A 20,099-nucleotide genomic window follows, 5' to 3' on the forward strand; every position below is an offset into this window, starting at 1 on the left:
TTTCTGTTGAATACATAAAATAATATATAATTACAATGTATTTTCCTATCTTCCCTTTATATTGATCCTGGCATATTTATAACATACCCTTCAATACTCACTGTAGAGTTACCTGTAAATCTTTCCCCTATTTGTCTAGGTAATTGAAGTATTTTTCCCCTTTAAATGTTAATACTCTTTTTATTCTTTCTTTTCAATGCTTATGTTCAATTGGTATATAGTTCTGGTCGCTTACAGTTCCACCAATCAGCAATGAAAAAATAGGATGTTTATAAAATGTTGAATAAATGATCATAACTGCTCTACTAAATTTTTCACCCATTTGCAAAAACATAATTGTGTTTCTTTTAACTTTTATGTACATATATTTCATTTTGTCAATTAAAAAAATAAGTCTCTAAAGGAGAGAAGTTTCCCAAGTATTTTATGATTTCATGCATTATTAACCTAAAGCCAAGGATCAGACTTGGGAGCAAAGCATTGTGTTGAACTTCATTTATATATTTCTTCTTTCACTGAAAAAAAATGTCCTAGTATAATTCTTTTTCTAATCCCTGTGCAAAATGTGGGATGTACCAAGTTGCTCAAACTTCATAGTCCTTGAATACATTTAGAGTATCCAGAGTTTAGAGTGTAGTTATGGAGAGTATTAAATAAACTATTTCTTATAATAACTTTACATTCTTGTTGAATAAATGAAAAGTTGATTTGAACTCCTTAGCCAAGGCCACAACATGAAAGCAAAAGACTGCCTGCCTGAAAATATAAAAAGCAACTCTCGAGAGGTTCTCTGTTGAAATAGTACATCTTATTATGGGAATAATGAGAAAAATTAGTAAGTATGCCAATGACAGCACACATGCACTTTTATGGTTTCTGACCTTTTAACTTCCTTGAAGGCATGACCACAAACCTTTCAACACCATACATATTATTAATCTTGCATAAAGTATAACATTTCAAACATTTCATTCTATTTTTTCTCTAAAGTGATTTGAATTTTTAGGTTCATCTAATGGATTTTCTAGTGAAAATATTTGGTACTGAATGACCACACAGTGATGTGTGCTTACACTATGCCATCACACTCATTTCTCTTAAGACTGTTTGCCTTTAATTCATCTTTTACTAATAATCATCGTTTAATGACATATGCATCCACATGTGATTGGATTTGAGTTTTCAAGTGTTTGCTCTTATCAGAAAATGGAAGTTAGAAGGAACAAGGGACAAAGATGCCTGGAAGAATATCCAAGGGACCAGCATATCTAGCACCCTCTGAAATATTAGACAAAAGGCTGAGAAGTAGGCCCTACAGTAGCTGAGGCATCTCATACCTAATCATTTTTTCTTTTTTACAAAAGTCATCTCCTAAAAGGGCTTTAATTTTTAGATTTTAATATTATTTTTGTGTGATATTTGGAACAACATAATATTGTTTCCAAGTGATGCTTGGAAAGGGAGTACTAATAAGCAGTGGGAGACAAACATTCTAGAAAAAACAAGAAGATCATAAAAGTATCTTTCTAAACAGATTTGAAAATCTATTCATAATTCATAAGCTTATCTACAGGCTTAAAGCATAACACAAAATAAAGAAAACAGACAACTTTGGTTAGGATCTCTATTGAATCTTCTTGAATTTTTCCATCTATTTTAATAATGTGAGTATTCATTTACTCCTCAGAGATATATAAATCATTGTGTTGATCCAACATGTAGGAGAGGCAAGCAAGCTTTGGTGCCTTAACAGTGAACTGTAGCCAGGAAATAACACAGCTTTATACATTCTTTCACCTATAGGCTAAAATTTTCACCCCTGTAGCCCTGCCTTTGAATGGGATAGGGCATTGCTATTAAGAGCAAATATATTTAGCTGAGGAATGGATAAATCTTTGAGCCACTGTATCATTTACTAAAATTTGGCACACACTTATATATTTTATCAATTTATTTTATATGCCAAATACATTTGTGGATCAATTATGCGCAAGAAAAGATAGAATCTTATAAATTCTTATAGAATTTACTTAGAGAAATGGAACTGAGGTAACCATAATGGCACAAATGAAAACAAGAGGGCAAATCAGACAGGGAATTCGAAAACAACAAGTCTGCAAAGGAATCATTTGACATTCAAAGGGTGTGTCTATTCAAAATACACCCAGCAAGGGCTAACATTTTAGAAAATTGAGATTATTTCACATCTGTTCTCAGTTTTCTCCTAAGAAAAATAAATCAGATCACTTTAAATAGTGAATATTAAATTGATTTTGGTTAACTAAAACCTACAAAATAGTTCTAATATATTACGTCCATTGTTTTTTTGCCATTATTCTAGGAGAAAACTGAGAATTTTTTAAAAGGAAAAGAATGTGGCATCCAAAGGTGAGATACAAGTTAGGCTCAAAACTTACTGTAATAATGGGGTAGAGCTGGTTGAAATAATAGCTTAATGTTAAAAATTCTTTTTTCCCAGATTTCTTTTTTCTTACTAATACTTGTTATAATTCTATGATGTTTCAATTACTACCTACGGAACTCAATCTCAGAAATCTTTAAAAAAAAAAAAAACTTACCCAAGGTCACAGGGCTAATAAATCATGAGCAAGATTTGGAAACCCTGGTTGCCTCACTGTTAAGCTCCAGCTCTAATTCATAGTTAGTACATTTGCTTCCACTTCCTGAGAGTGGTTTCCTTTGTGTATCATTAACTGTACATGACCTATTTTTTAAGCTTCTATAATAATTTTCAGAACACAGTATAGTATGGAATAATAAGGGCAAAATCAAATATCATCCTGTTAAGGTCTGTAAAGAAGTCTGGATGGCCTGGATGGCGCCTGGCCAAATGCCAGAGGGAGTGGTTTGTGAAGTAACAAAAGCGAGTCATTAAGTGTGGAGATTCCTTATTGGTTGACTGCAGTATCTATTTTATGCTAATTAGATAAGCTGTGTAAAATGTATAAATATCACTCAGATCCTACAATAAACAGCTTCCACTCCTGCTGCATCAACGTACACATGTTATTCGTCACCCCCCAGTTATTCTGCTGCAGTCGGACTGCGACATCATCCATGAGAAATTATGATTAGATACAAAAAAATACAAAAACTAAAAAAGACTGTTGTCTGTTTGATAAATTTTTATTGTAAAGAATTTAGTATTGGAAGCAAGGTAGTTTCTACTTGGATTTTTTTTCTTGAATTTTTCAAATGGAATATTAAAATGACAAAAAAATTCCATAAACGGCCTAAAAACTAAGAATAAGAATTGCTACATTAAAAAAAAACAGGACATAAATATGTCATAAATGACATGTGTAAGAAACATGGAAGTGCAGTTTTGTATTTAATCTTTAGATCCATTCTGTAATATGATGACAAAGAGGTGTCTACAATTCACTGTGTGTTACAAAACAATAAATCACCTCATTAAAATCAGAGATATGCAAAGATTTACAGTCCTTGTAAGTCTTCTAGTTGTTCTTAATTAGGGCTTAGACTGCACTTCCCAAGTAGAGATTTCCCTGTGGGAAGGTTGCATATGGAAAGTATGTATTTTAAACACAGAAATAAGCGAGACTACTTTGAAGTCAGAGATGAAAATTGACATTTTAAAAGTCAGAATGGATTCTGAAAAGGAAGTTTTGACCTTGGTCTTTTTGTTGAGGGTAAGTATTCCCTAGCCTCGTCATGTTATTTTTTTCCCAGAGCATACTTTGTGTTGTTTCTCCTTCATCTTTGACTCCTGTCAAATGTCATCGTCCTTATTCATCAACTGGCTTTTTAAGAAACTACTAATATCCCTCAAAGGAGATTGAGAAAAATGCAGAATAGTATTCAGAGCAGAATATGTCATGTTTGTGTAAACACTGCAATTTACCACCTGAGCATAGATTTTGTAATCTTCAAAGTAGAATGCCTGGAAAATGGGGTTCATCAAGCGTCTTTAATACAGATGAAATAAATGAGGTCTGGAAATATCACAGAACTTTCCTGAAGTCACATGACTAGCTAGTCTGCAAAATTTTTGCTTGTTTGCTTGCTCTATCTATAGATTTTTTTCTTTCTCTATTACTATATTTCTACTTCATCATGGGGATACAATCTCCAACTCAGGGGCCTAATGCTTTATATAAATCCCCATACTATTCAAGATTACTATACTCCTCAGAAGCTTTATAGGAATCAATCAGCAGACTTTGCAAAAATATTTTGGGATACATTTAGATACATTATTTAAAATATCAATGATTAGGGACTTCAAAAACTAAACAGCCAATACCAGATAAATTCATATTTAAACTTCCACATAACATAGATAAGTTATTATGTTGTATAGTAGTACTTTGTAATTTTGAATACAAAATATTTGAAAATAAAAAGCAATTCAATACATAAAATGTAAATATACATGAAGATCATAAGTAGTCAAAAATAATCAGACCAGAAAGCAGCAAAATATCATTAACCTCAAGAAATAGAGCTTGAACATAGAAGTGCTTTCTCCTAGCTGTACAGTCATGGCACATATTTTTATAAAGCTTTTAGAGAGGATGGAAATGTTTTATTATGTATTCAGCAAAGTGTTATTGTGGTGTTCCTTAACTATTGCCTATTTTTAAAATTCCCATAATCTTTCTATAGATGACAGTTACATAAATATGAATAAAAAGGAAAAGCAAAGGTGGTAATGCAATTTTGTTTTTAGTGGTAAGATATTTCTGAGCACACACTTGCTCATCTTGTTCATGAGTATTTAACTTACTTTTTACCTACACCTGTCAAAGTAGCTAAAGCAATCCTCCACAAGAAGACCTTCTCACTATTTTTGACCATTTTATTTTCTTGTAGGCAAAGATCATTTTTTTTTACTAAATACTCTAACTTTTCCAATTTCATTGCTTTAAAAAATACTTCCATGATAAAGATAGAATCATTGGAACTCTGGTTGTACATTTAATTCTAATGTGTTTTACTTCCCATAATGTATGTATTTTAAAATATTGTAAGCTAAAAGTTTCAATTAAATGGAACTGTCTTATTTTTGAGTAAAGATTTTTCTATATATTTATCTTTCAAAAACTTTCATTTAGGATTGTCTTGAGAATTCATAAATAACTCTGCCCTGTTTATCATGCTCCAGCCACAGTGACCTGCAGTAGCTCAATTTCAATATGATGTTTGGATTGAGTTTTACATGAAATTATAATAATTAGAAATTTTAAATTAAAATGAATGATTACTTATAAGGTCAAAATCAGTTAAAACCTCTAAAATAATTATAACTATTTAAATAAATTGGGAAATATAGACAGAGTCTCACCAAAATATTCCTTGGGCTAGATAAATAATTTTGATAAGTTTATGGTTTCTGAGTGTATTTGCTCATGTCACAAGTGAGAAGGATGAATCTGGTACTACTGAACTCTGAAAAACTACTCACAAAATTGCCTTTGTCCTTTTTCCCTCCATTAAGTACCTTCACATAACAGCCTCCTTAAACTTCCTCCCTAATAGTTACAGAAATCCCTCTGCTCTCCTGAAGTGTTCTCATAAATGCCCCTAGATACTGTCCTTTCTCAGCTGCAGCTTTAAATAAACTAGAAATCATCCATTCTTTATCATCTTCCTACCTGAACCAATCTGTATTTCTTGCATTTCAAACTTGGAAATTGTTTCTAATGTGTCCATTAGACTTCATCTATAATGACCACTTTTCTCCAAACCACAGTCACTTCCTAAGGTTAAAAGTCCAATAGTTCTCCAATGGATCTGTGCATGCACCACCCCACTCTCGCCCCAGCTCTTCCATCTAACCTCTAGAAAGCAAAGGAGTAACCTAAAAGAGGAAAGAGGAGACATCACATCCAGTCACTCTGGCTAATCTTCTAAGTAGCTTAACAATGTTTTTGAGAGAAGACCACAACACCCCACATCAGATCCCTGATCCTAACCACATGTATAGCTTCACACAGGGCAACCCTGCCTTGTTTATCATGCTCCAGCCACATTGACCTTCAGTTACTTCCACACCCCAAATATTCTCCTGTCAGAGGGCCTCTGTCTACACTCTTCCCATTGCCTGAAATTCTGTCATCTTTTCATCTTCCAAATCCTAGCTTATGTGTCATTTCCTCAAAGTGGCCTTTCTTGATCCTACTTTCTCTCACTATTTTGGACCATTCTTATCTCTCAGAATTCCTTCACACTATTTAATATACCCATATCTCATCCATTCTTGTCATTACTTATTTTTATTAAGAATTTCCTCCTTTGTCATCCAGTTGACAGCCCTAGTTTAAGAATCTGGCACAACAAATGATTACTTACTGGACAATGAGCTGTTTAAACAGTAAAACCAAATGAATCTTGAGGAATCACAGGCAATGGCCTCTTACACTCATGCTGAAGAGAGATTCAAGGTACAGAAGAAAAATATCTCCATATATACTAGCATCAAAGAATTGTTTGTTCTTCTTAATTTCTTGTCCCAGGTTGGGTTGGTTTGTCCCAGAATATGGAATGGAAATTAATATTCTGTAAGTTTTCTAAGTAACTAATTTGAGATTAAAAACTAATGGAAGGGAAAAACAAAGCAATATGAATATGAAGACGACTAACAATGATTCAGACTCAACAAGTACCTCCATCAGCACCTGCAGAGGGGTCTGAGTCTGGACAAGGAGAGGAACCTTTATCTCTCACAGATTACTCAGTCACTGGGTAAAGGCTACGCTATAAAGGACATGGTCCCAGAGTGAGGGGGCTTCCCGTAACAAAGAAAATTCTCAAAATGGCTGACAGCTAATGGCTCTGCAACAGTGTTCCCACTAGCTGGAAACAGAAGCCCTGAACTTAAAAAGCACATAGAAAACATTTAAGTCTGAATACAATATAATTACATAAGATTTTACTCATGTTTGAGCCATAAATAAAATGGAATAGATGTTTGTTACTATAAGCCATATTAATTCATAAATACAACATTTGAGAACACAAGAGTGGTTAATAAAATTCTGGATGAGAATAGGAAACCTTGTTACATTCCTGGAGACTTAAATAATAAATGTATTAGACAGATGAATGTCCAGATCTGTTTGCCAACTTAAAAGAAAAAAATCAAAGTGCTCAGAATACATATATTTTGGTCCATCAAACTTCTAATTTTTAAAGTACAGACGGGCCTCTTTTTTATTTGTGATAAACTTAAATAGTTGTCTCTCTTTTTAATTATTTTGTTGCATTTATAGGCAACCATCAAATATCAAAATCTCCCAGTACTACAGAATGATAGTGAATTCTCTTAGTGAGCATATTTCCCCAAGTAGCACTAAAATAGTCACCAAATCAAGGAAGCAAGTTTACTCAAAAACAAGAAAGAAAATAAATTCGCAAACTCCAATGAGAGTGACCAAACTGACTTGAAGAGACATGAAAGCCAAAGTTAGATAAAAGTACCTTTGGTAGTGACCTTATACTTCTAGATATTTATAATATTGTGTTCTACACTTTCACAATTAATAAATTTATTAGAATTTGTAATTGTTGTTGTTTCTCCAGTTTCTTAGAATCCTTACTGCCAAAATACATTAAAATATGTCTACAATGTTTTAATATGAGAATGAAAAATACATAATAAAAATTCTATTCCTACTATAGTTGTCATTTATGTATTTAGATCATAAAAATATTTCTTAATATGAATAAAAATCAAGAAGTATATTACCCATTAACCCTTTCCCCCAAAAGTTCAGTGACCAGATCAAAGAAAGGAATTCAACAAATGGGTTATCATGGAAGTATTGATGTTAATGATGTATTAGTAAATAGAAAAAGGTTTTGAAAACAAGATCACATTTGAAAGAATCAGGAAGTATGTAGAAACAGTGTCAATAATCTGTGGTCCAGTTTTCAATCTATATGTACCCTCAATAAAAGGGTAAAGAAGACACATAAGTGTCAGCGTTTTTCACTTTATGAAATATTTATTTATTTTTATGCTTAAGTTTGGAAAATACATATTTAAATATCTCCAAAGTGTAAAATTTATCACTAAATTTTTAAAAGCCTAAAATGCTTTAAAATTACTGGAAAATAGCAAAAACTATGGATGGCATAGCTGTGAAACCACAAGGTCTAAATGGAGTCTAATAAAACAAGGAAGAACCATTAAAATTAGGGGAAAATCTCATATTCCAGAAATTTGAAAAAAATCTCTAATTAAAATAAAGTAGAAAAGAAAAAAACAGGCCTTTGAAGTGTTTTATAAATAGGCTGGGGGTGTGGCCCAGTGAGAGAGTGCTTGCCTAGCATGTGCAAGGCATGGGGTTCGATACTCAGCACCACATAAAAAATAAAAAAATAAACAAGATAAAGATATTGTTTCCATCTACAATTAAAAAAAAATTCAAAAAAGTGTGCTATAAAAACAGACAAACACACACACCAACTTTATCCTGTAGATCCAATGAGTGAACATATCACAAATAGTGAGATAGGCAAAGATATAATTTAGGAAATACACAAAGAAAAAATAGAGACTGAAACAGGATTACAGTTAATAAAATAATATGACACTGAAGCATAAATTATAAATAGCAATTTTTATGTTCCAAATAATGCAGTTTTAAAAATATATTAAACAAAAATTTTCAAGTAGTGCAAGGAGAAATAGAGTATTCAGAGATTTAAAATATTCCTCTGACAGATCAAATAGAAAAGTCAAATATAGAAAGGACTCCTGAATAATTGGCACTTGATAATGGTATCTATTAAACTCTACAGTTTCTAAGATCTTTATCTTCTAAGTATACACAATTATGAAAAATGCTCCTGTAGTAGACACAAAGAAAACTTCAATAATTCCCTGCATAAGCAAGTACTTGTAGAGAAAACACAGAGAACAGAGTCACAGTATTGTCAAGAGTTCATTTTTGTTTGTGCCACAAATTTACTTAGGAGGAGAAGTATACCTGGAGTCAAAACCTTTTATACCATTGAGAGTTACCATTATAACTCAATTTTTGACCTAGGTCCTGATACCTGACCAAGACTAGATGGAAAAAAAGGGCAAGACCACCTTCTAGAAAATGTTTGGTAAGCATTAGAAGAGAATGAGTTTGTGAATGGCTGCTCCAAGTTTCAACCTGGGTGTAAAGGAAATTTTAGTTTAATATGTGCAAATCAACTGACATCACAGTCTTCTAGTCCTGGCGGGTTGTGTGCTGAGGAAATCAATGCCAAGTTTGACTAAGTTTAAACACAAAGCTTAGCTGTGTCTTGGAGCCCTCTTGAATAAGCTAATTCCAGAGGGAGGAACATTTCTGTTCTTCTGTAAGCCACTGTCAGGACAGAAACACTGAGCCATGGTCCCTGGTGCTACAAGGTACAGCTGTTGTAGCCTAGGTTGGCCCACCTCTTCTGAGTAAAATAATTTCCTAGCAGACAACATCAAGTCATATTTACATTTTTATCACTAAAGCAAGTTCTGGAAATTATGAATTATATACCTATATAAAAATATTAACATGCTTATTACTGAAAAAATTGAATGTCGTTTTTAAAAATTACATAGCAAAAAAGAAAAATCACTAGTAATCTGTCTTCTATATTTTAGTAAAAGGCATTGGCAAAAAGTAAGGAAAATTATCTTTGTTGAAATTGAGAAGAAAATTAAAAGTAATGCCCTTAAATATTAATCAAGAATAAATTGTGAAAATTCAAAATGTTAGTATTTTTAGTTAAATCACAGTGGCTCTGAATATTTCACTTTTAATGAAGAGAAGCCAAATATACTTCTGAAGTATTGTGTGACCTTCTTCTAGTTGATTTATCACCCTTAATATATTTATGCTAAATTAAAATTAGTTTCATTATCTATAGTATGAATTTTGAAGTACCATTGTTGTGTGAAGACTAGCAGAGGGAAGCTACCCAGGGATTAAAAGATAGGGCATGGGACAGGTATATTATATTGTCAACATTGAAAAACAAAAAAGTTGACCTTTATGAATGAATTTAGTCTTCCTTAAAAATTATTGTCTTATTTGAAAACCTCTCCTCAATTAGCTTACAAAGGCCTTTCAATTTTGACCTTAGTAATCGGTTTTCTTCTTCATGCACTCTGCATAACCTCTATAAACATCATATATATCTTTCACAACACAAGCACATTGTATATTTTTGTAATATGCTTCTGTAGTCATCAACCCTAATATCTTTATTCTTTTTTCCATCTACAGTGACCAAATGAAAATATTCAAAGAATGAGTAAATTTTACCTAATTCCCTTGATTCTATTTTTCATTCATCATGAGCAATAAAGATTGTATATACAAACAACAATTTCAAGATCTGCAGTTCAGAACTGCTGTCATAATTTAAAATATTGCCACATAAGAGCTCAGTTTTAAACATGTCCATCAGTGTCACCTTCTTATCATGGTCTTAATCAGAATTTGTAATTTTGTAAATGACAAAGGAAATACTGACTCAAACTTAGCCTTGACATTTTTCGGTCATGTTAAGTTAACTGGGAAAACAGAACCCAGTACAGGAAACTCCACCAGCCCCAGACTGCTGATGTCCTAAATGTCTTCTCATCACATGAGTGATTTCTGGGGTTTGTACCTTTGGAAGTCAGGATGCAGTGGTAGAGTGAAAGAGTAAGATCTCACTTAAAGACAGTTCATTTTTCTTAAAATCATCTTAAGCCTGATTCTCAGAAAAGAGTTGAGGTATAGGAAAGGGAGGACGTAGATTAGCAGACAAAGGTTTTCAACCTTGTTTGCACACAGATTATGATTCCCCAAGCACTGGTAGGGTTGATCGGAACCCTGTGGAATCTGGCAGTACTTCAGTTTAGTACAGAGGTCTCTTGATAAACATCCATTCACTTCACTTAATAATATTCCTGTATTCCTATTAAGGAACATTCTTACAGCAGTGTGTACATCACATTTAAGATTTGTTCACAGCTTAGTATAAATTATTGGTTAGTACCTGGTCCACAATTAGATCACAACCAGCATGATGGCAAAGACTGTTCTGTTTTGCATATCATTGTATATCCATCCAGTGCCTGTTCTTAAATATTTGAGAAATATGTGAAAGTGTATTGCTATGCAGGCACATCATAAACCCACAATTTTATACACACTTAAAATATAACGATTTTAATTGCTATAGTTGCTTAATGTATTAATCTTTGTTAATTTGATAGGATATATTTGCAAGTAACATTTGTATTAGTAAAAGGTCTTCGGAAAGCATCTGTTAGCCGCACATTCCTGTAATAGAATTTCATCTCTCAAGACCTTTCCTCTATAGACCAAGTATTTTTTAAATAATTGTTTTGCCCATATCTTTACAGAAAAATTTTCCCCTATGAAATCTTATAATGCCTAGTTAAGCCATTATGAAATAAATTCAATATGATATTGGGTCATGATGAAGCGGAGTTGAATGGTCATGTTTTCATCAGTTAAGTGCTTAACCTTAGTAGCCCCTAAGACTTCCTGAAGCTACTTTTCACTTAAAAGCATCATTAATCTAATAATTTAGCAATGGGAAGATGTATTGAACTGGTTTAATTGGCATGGGAACTTTTATCTTTATACAAGTCTTGGTATTAAAACAGCCTCAAAATAGTCTTCAATAAATACATTAATACCACTTCTAGGATGGCAATATTTTAATGACCATACAGGTTGAATATCTCTATTCTGAAAATCTGAATTCCAAAATGCTCTAGTATCTGAAATTTTTTGACCACCACAGGAAGCCATAAATTGAAAATCCTGTATGTGATCTCGGTGTCAGTTCACAGTCAAAACACAGGTATGCTAAAAATATTGTAGAAACTACCTTAAGGCTATATGTAAAAATTGCTTAGGAAACAAATGAATTTTGTGTTTGGACTTAGGTCTCAGCCCTAAATATATGAAAAATATAAAAAAAATCTAAAATTTCAAACATTTCTGTTTTTAAGCATTTTGGATAAGACATCCATCCTATAGTAACATTAGTAAGAAACATTATTTGAGATAGCTTCCAAAACACTACAAGTGTTTTCTGTATCTAACCTTTTAATTCATTCTTGCTGTGCAGTAATATCTAGTGCATTTCATAAAAATGGGTCAATATTCCCGATTAACCCTGCATCTCCATTTTATGCTCTTTAGTTTAAGATCATTGAAGAGGATTATATTTTACCAGTTTTAAGTCATTAAAGGAATAAATATCTACCACTATCATTTTACAATATACAGAAACCAAGAATAAGCAAATATGATAGCGACAGATTACTTGTATGTGCATTTGTGGTACTTGGAATTAAACATAGGTTTACTTTACCACTGAGCTACATCCCTAGCCACTTTAATTTTTTTTTTTTTTTTTAAGAAACATGGACTCCTGTTTATTTGGAGAAAGAAGTTGATACTTAAATTTGATTCAAAGTAAATATTATTATACCTTTTGTGATGCCTTCTTCTTGAGGCTCTCTTCTCCTAAACAATATCTTAATCTATTATGATTGAAATATCTTTAAAGCAGGTAAAATATTCTAACCTTAAACTTAATCACAAAGCACTGATTTTTTTGTGTTTGTTCTGCTAGTTGTACATGACACCATAATGCATTTCAACTTATTTTAAACAAATGGAGCACAACTTTTCATTTATCTAGTTGTACATGATGCCGAGTCACACCATTCGTGCAATCATATATTAATATAGGATTATAATGTCTGTCTCATTCCACAATCTTTCCCACCCCAAAAAACATCTCCTTCCTTCTGCCCAATCCAAAGTTTTTCCATTCTTCCCTCATCCCCTGCCCCTGCCATTTCAGATCAACATCCACTTAGAGAAAACTTTCAGCCTTTGGTTTTTGGGAATTGGCTTACTTAGCATGATATTCTCCAGCTCCATCCACTCACTGCGAATGCCATAATTTTATTTTTCTTTAAGGCCAAGTAATACTCCATTGTGTATATATACCATAGTTTCTTTATCCATTCATCTATTAAAGGGCACCTAGGTTGGTTCCACAGTTTAGCTATTGTGAATTGAGCTGCTATAAATATTTCATTTTTTTATGGTGCATTATAGTCATACATGATGGTGGGATCTGTCTACATGTTAGTACAAGCACACAATACAACAATATAATTTACCCCATATCCCCAGCACTGTACATTTTTCTTTGAAGGCATTAATAAGTTAGCACACTACTCAAGGAATTGTACTCCTCAGTTAATATAAACTAGTTAATTAGTTTATTGAACAAGCACATTCCAAGTATATACTAAGAAAAGTAATATATCAGACTAGCATAAGATCCCAGAGCTAGGGACAGTTAAGTCTTTTCTTTTTTTTTTCACTGAAATGATGGGTCATCTATTTGAATTATGTTTGTCAATATCTGGGATATTGTGCTTGCAAAATATTAAAATAACCACTTCAGAGGATAGGATCCATTTTTCAGGTTTTATAAACATGACTGGGAAAAATCAATAATTAAAAGTGCAATTTTCAGTCATAGTCAAACCTGGTATTCAATTAAACACTCCAATTTAAAAGTACAGTATTTTAGACAGAAAAGTTACTTAACTTCTCTGAACTCCAGTTTCTCATGTGTAAGCAGGTTAAAAATACCTGCACTTAAATTCTGGTAAAGATTAAGTGAACTATAATATAAAATTCTAAATACGCTAATCTAGTATGTGGAATTATCTCAATAGTTTTTCTTCTTATGTCTACTGCTGCATAATAGCCATGCTAAATTTTATAACAAGTGGTAAATATTGTTATACTCCTTGTTCTCAGAGTATAGATCAGCAAAGAAAAAAACTAATTTCTGCCTATAAATGGGGCCTCAGTTAGATAGACCTGAGTGATTGGAATAATCTAGAATTGTCTTCTCACTCACATGACTGGAACTATTGTAACTATCTATTGGAGCACTTATATGTGTCCTCACCCTGTGGCTTGGGACTTCCCATAGTGATAGCTGTGTCCAGATAGGTATACCCAAGGCAAGTTATTCCAAGAGTAAATGCAGAAGTTGCTTAGAATCAGAGGACACAGGGAGTTACTTTATGGGGGCCCTCACAAGTCCACTGTGGGGAGTGGACATAACCCACACTGATCAACAGAAAAAGCTTTGAAGGATTTTCAGAGGCTATTTTATAAAAACCACCACAGTTCTCATTCTTTACCATAAAGTCTGCAGAGCCTCAGCTTTGCTTGCTACAATCCGTAGAATCTGTAGGAAGGGTTCTATAGTCATACCTGGACATCACCCCATTCACAGCTACAATAAAAAATTTGAGGAACTCAGAAAATGGAATGCCTGAATTTGAGCTAGTTAGAAAGGAATTAAAGGTAATTGTTTTCTGTAAATGGAAACAGTTTTTCTTTTCAGTTAAGACTTCTAATTTAGGGCCATGAAGATTATGTTCAATTCATATTATATGACTGTACATGGGAATTTGGGCATCTACATGAACTTCCAAAAATAATTAAAACTGTAAGCACTGCAAATTTCACTTGTGATTTTTTTAATGCCCACCATGTAACAATGCCAAATATTATGCTATTAATATTGGGAATACATTTCCCTTATTATTATTTAACACAATAAAATTATGCCTTCCATGTGTCTGTGTGTGTGTGTGTGAGAGAGAGAGAGAGAGAGGAAAAAGGTGAAGATTTCATTTTATAAAATGTTTGCTAAATATATGGTTGACTAAATTCCTTACTTCATGTTTTTGAGTATAATTTGAAAACAATTGGTGACAACTTCATCTTTGAACTATGTTTATCATTTTATCATGGTGAATTGGATGACTTCTGTAAGGTACATTTGATACGCCTGGCTGACTCTACTTTGTTCACCAATATTAGCAAAGGCTTGAATGTGGGGGATATTGGGAAGAGGGGCCAAATGAAGAAGAATGGTCTTGGATGCCTTAGATTCTTTTAGACTTGGAATATAAAACTGGCTAATATGTGTTACAAAGCAGTAGCTAAGTAATCTTTGTAAGTCTCCTGATTTTACTCTCACTCATTTCCTTCATCTTTCTTGGTTTTATGGCAATGAATTTGCTTCAATTCTGTCTGAAATATGGTAAATAGTCATCCTCTTTTCCAAAGAAAGTGTCTTTCTAAAAATTTAGTTAGGTAAGAAGCACAAGGCTTATGAAATTTCCTAATCTGACATGACTAATTGTGATTTTCCTTTGATCATTAACTCTCAGGGCCAATGGTACTACTTACTTGGATTAATTAGCATGTCATATTAATATTTCCATATTTCTAGCAGCTCATTGCTTTGATATAGAATTTTGCTACTTAGGGTGTGTGGAAAGGCACAGGAGAGCAGTGCAGGGTGTCTGGGCCATATGCCTTCCTAGAGATAGTAAAGCCACAGAGTATGTTCCCTTAAATTAATAATTTATTTTGACTCAATCTGCTATTTGAAAATGGCATCTGATATACACTATACTGTTTCCTAGAGGTAGTAATTTCCCTGTTCAGACTCTTTTATTAATAACAATTCCAAGATTGAATATTTGAAAAGGGAGGGTTAAAGCTTGCTATGACAGTTAAAAATCTTTTTGTAAGGGCTAAAATACTTCAAAAATTTTTTGATGATTTGTTAAAATTTCTCCTTAGAATTTGACTCCATAGCTACTTAGGTTATGTTATAGAGTTTTGTGGTCATGAAGTTAAGCACCAGTAATACTCAGCAAGTTCTACCTTTCTAGGACTTCAATGGTTGTCTGCTCATTATTGTTTGTGGTAGACTGATTCAAAAGGGATCAAGGTAGAGGCCCTGCCAATGAGTGCCATCATATAGGAGAGAATAGAATGATGATGGGGGCTATCTAATTGCACATAAGTAAAAAATTGCAGATGGAGGCAATTTGATATATCTCGAGTTAGTTTTAATAGTTTTTTTTTTAGTGGAAGAGAGACAATATTAGATCTGAAAGACAGATTGTTCCAAAAGCAATGGTTGCTGTATATTAATGGAAATTTAATTTGTGGAAGGGAATTAAGTGGCTTCTAGATTAGAGCTGAAGTTAAGTAATAGAAATTAGAATCAGGTATATGGAAATAGAAATAAAAGTTTGAAATAAAACCTATTAAAGCCAAAAATTGGGCTTAGATTCTGTTGACAGCAGGCAAATTTGCGATGTCAGACATAAAGAATACTAGAGTTGCCTGCTAGGAATGGAGTCGAAGGGAAAGAAATGGAACTTGAACTCTAAAGACGTGATTTTTCTAGGTTTATATCTTAATTATAAGATCCTGGAAAAGAAATTTTTAGTGATTCATTTCTTTCCTATCTGAAGTAGTGTAGGATAAATATTTTAAATATTTTCAGGGCATATAATTTGGATAGAGGCCTGACAGATAATGATGGTACACAAAGCTTACAGCTATGTGGTGCTCCTTAGGGGTCAAGAGAAAGGGTGGAGGAGATGAGAAGGTTCCAGACAGAGGAGAAGAATAAATGGATCCAGGGGCAGAACCACCAGGAGATGACATAGATGTTTTGGCACTGTGTTAAACAGAGTTGCCTTTACTCTGGTGGTAATGGGAAATATTGCAGAATAGTTCAACAATCATGCCTTTCAGTGCATGAATACATTCAAAGAGAATGAAGGGAGATCCAATAGGCTATGTTTGGCAAGAGATTAAATTGTACACTTTAAGGGAAGCAGATAACGAACAGTCAAATTCTACAGATAAAAATTCTGTAAAATTCATTTTTGTTTTGGTACTGGGGATTGAACTCAGAGATGCTTAATCACTGAGCCCCATCCCCAGACTCTTAAACACTTAGAGACAGGATCTTGCTTAGTTGCTTAGGGCCTCACTAACTTGCTCAGGCTGGCCTTGAACTCACTATTCTGCTGCCTCAGCCTTCCAAGCCACTGAGATTACAAGTGTAGACAAATTTTATATATCGTGGCCTGCACCAGCACACCAAGCCTAAAATTCATCTCAAGTTACTGTGACCTTGCTCACTGCCAGGTTTGAACATTACTAGAGTTACAGTGAAAAAATATTTAATGCCCAACTCTTACAGGAACAATTACAGTAACACTTATGACTTCCATTTGAGCAAAAACTGTGTGCTTGAGACTCATCTAAGTATTCTTCATTTATTTCTAATACCAATAGGGTGAAATGAATTTTATGTCAGTTTTACACTTGATGCAAATGAGACTCAGAGATGTTGAGAAACATGACCAGTGTCACTCAGGTAGAAAGTTGCACACTCTAGACTCCCCTAAATTTCAGGACCAACTTTCAAAAGCTGAGCTAACATCAGTGCTATTCTCAGTCTCCTCTTATTCAAGGACTTGTTTGCTCCTTCATTTAATCCACTTACAAAGCAGATGTCAATTTTCAGAGTTTACAGTTTAGTTTGCATCTTATTGATTGCTTTCTAGGTTGCCTGTTACCTGGGGACCTTGAGGAGGTCTCTTAATTTATTGGCAACATATTAAATGGCAGTTTATAATCAGTTTTGAGTCATGGAAATGTTTCCCTAAAGTCGACAAAACCCATCTCAAGTGGTGGATCCTTATAGACTTAAAATGAAAAGCTAACTGGATTTGGTATGCTCATGTCTTTATCCTCACTTATGGACTTTATATCATAGAATCCATCTAGGCACTGGGGTACATAGCTTAGTGGTAGAACACTGGCAACCCCAGCAGAGTCTACCTACTTCTGGACCTGTAGAAGTCTGTCCATTAACAAATCTTATATTGTACTTTGTTTATTATATTTACACCCATCATAATATAGCCCAAAAGAAACAATTAAAGTTTATTAATGAAGCTAGCCTCAAAGTGACCTAAAATGCCAAGCAAGTCTTACATTCATTTCAAAGTGAAGCCTATAAGCAATAACCAAGGACACCCGAACTTGACTTCAATAAAGGATCTTATGAATGAAAGGTAACTTTAAAAAAAGGATAAAGACCTAAATGCTTTGTTAGATTTCTCTTTTCATAGATCTTAATTACTTAATAAAATTTAGAAGAAAATAGCCAAAATGTATTAGGACTAAATCTACTTTGTACAGTTAATATTTTCCCCAAAGTCTGATTTTTCACTTAAAAAATGTGACCCTCAAAATAGATTTAAAAATCCAGTCACATTTTTTAACTGAGAAATCAGACTTTGGGAAAAATATTAACTGTACAAAGTAGATTTAATTTATCCCAACATTAAGTTTATTAGTGATTTTTTCATTATGCATATAATTTGGTGGACATTTAAAATGTAAATTATATTTCTTCCTAGTTGCTTGAGCCGTAGTTCACGTTGGCCAGCACAACACAAGATTCCTTCAATTTATCAATATTCCAAGCTTTCATACAGTTCTCTACAAATCCTTGGTTATCTATTATGGTGTGTCTAGTTTCAACATTAAGGTATAACCATCAACATATATGTGTCTAATCCCATAATATGTTGGGAAAAAAGATTATTGCTAGAAAATGGGAAGTGACATATAAAATATTTAAGGTCTTCTTTTTAAAGTAGACATCCATAATTTTAAATATTTTCACAGTACTTTTTAGGTTTATAAATTCAATGCCTCCACAAGTATAACAGAGGTAGCCACACTTGTAGTACATGATTATGTCCCATGAAATTTATATGAGGTGACACAAGTGCTTTAATTCTAATATAAAAAATAAAATTTGTAATAGCATTTTCGTAAGAAGCAGCACCATTGAAAACTGAAATAATCATGATTATTTATTTGATGGATATATTTTAAATTGTGTATGTTAATGCATGAATTTTTAAATGTGGAAAGTTAGTTACATTGTATCATCTTAAAATCTGTGAAAAGAATGAATCTTTGAGAAGAAAAACAAAAACATAACATCACATTTTATATTACCTACTGTATGCCAGGCATTGGTTGTAATGCTGTACACATATTAACTTACTTAACAGAATTTTTTGGCATCAGCCAAATAATTTTAACAGTCAGGCAGCTGATACAGCAATAACTGGCTAGAGACAAAATTACTGAATTTACTATTCTAGGAAGAAAGTGTTCATTAGTTATTGGTGTGGTGAAAACATAGCTACCCTACCACATTTTGATTGAGGACTAAAATGTACTTGCTTTTGGAAATATATTAAATGTGAGGACATTTTAACTGCCATTGGGATTTTCACTTACATTATTTTTTCATGAATCTGATCATGGTACACAGGCTGGATTTTATAAACTCCTCTCATCTTACTATACCAACATAATGTCAGCAGAAGGAGTGTGGGTGAGTCAACCCCTTGCTATTTATTCAAAAAGATACATCTGACTACCTACCATGAATTAAAACTCCAACAGGAAAAAAGCTTATTTTGATGACTCCAGTATGAAAACAAATAGGTATGTCATGTACATTTATGTATCTGTCATAAATAACCACAAAATGCTTGAAATATTAACCACAGGAAAACATTTAACTTATGGTTTGTGCACCACTCCTTACATATTAAGAGGTATGGAATTATCTTTTAAAAATTAGTTAAAATATAAATCACACTCAAATACTAATGTATGGAAAATATGATCAACTTTCCCTACACAAACCACATTTTATACATAGCTTACTTTTAATCATAATAAGGATGTAGGTTTAGTCAACTTAAAGTGCTGACTCCTCTAATCCTGGTCAGAAGCTAGTCCTACCAAATGATTCATGACCATATGGAGAGTGAGGATGCCTCAGTGTGTCCATGTTGTCAATTATTCTGCTCAACTTCAAATTAAAAGGTCTTTGCTTTTACTCTTAAAACCACGGCCATTACTGTAATATTGTTCATCTAAAAGTACACATTTTGAAAAAAAAATTATGGAAAGTTTCAATTGTAAAATAAGTTTGCTAATTTAGAATGCATTAGAGGTATCTCATCACCTTGAAGCATACTGTAATCGATGATAAAATATTCATGTATAGCCCTCAGAATAGAGTTATAAATAGGTCACTAGTTTGCATGCTCACTGTGCTCAGTCCCTGGCATCACAGACCATCATTAGATG

Source organism: Callospermophilus lateralis, unplaced genomic scaffold (genome assembly GCF_048772815.1).
Source record: "Callospermophilus lateralis isolate mCalLat2 unplaced genomic scaffold, mCalLat2.hap1 Scaffold_79, whole genome shotgun sequence".
NCBI classification, from domain to species: domain Eukaryota; kingdom Metazoa; phylum Chordata; class Mammalia; order Rodentia; family Sciuridae; genus Callospermophilus; species Callospermophilus lateralis.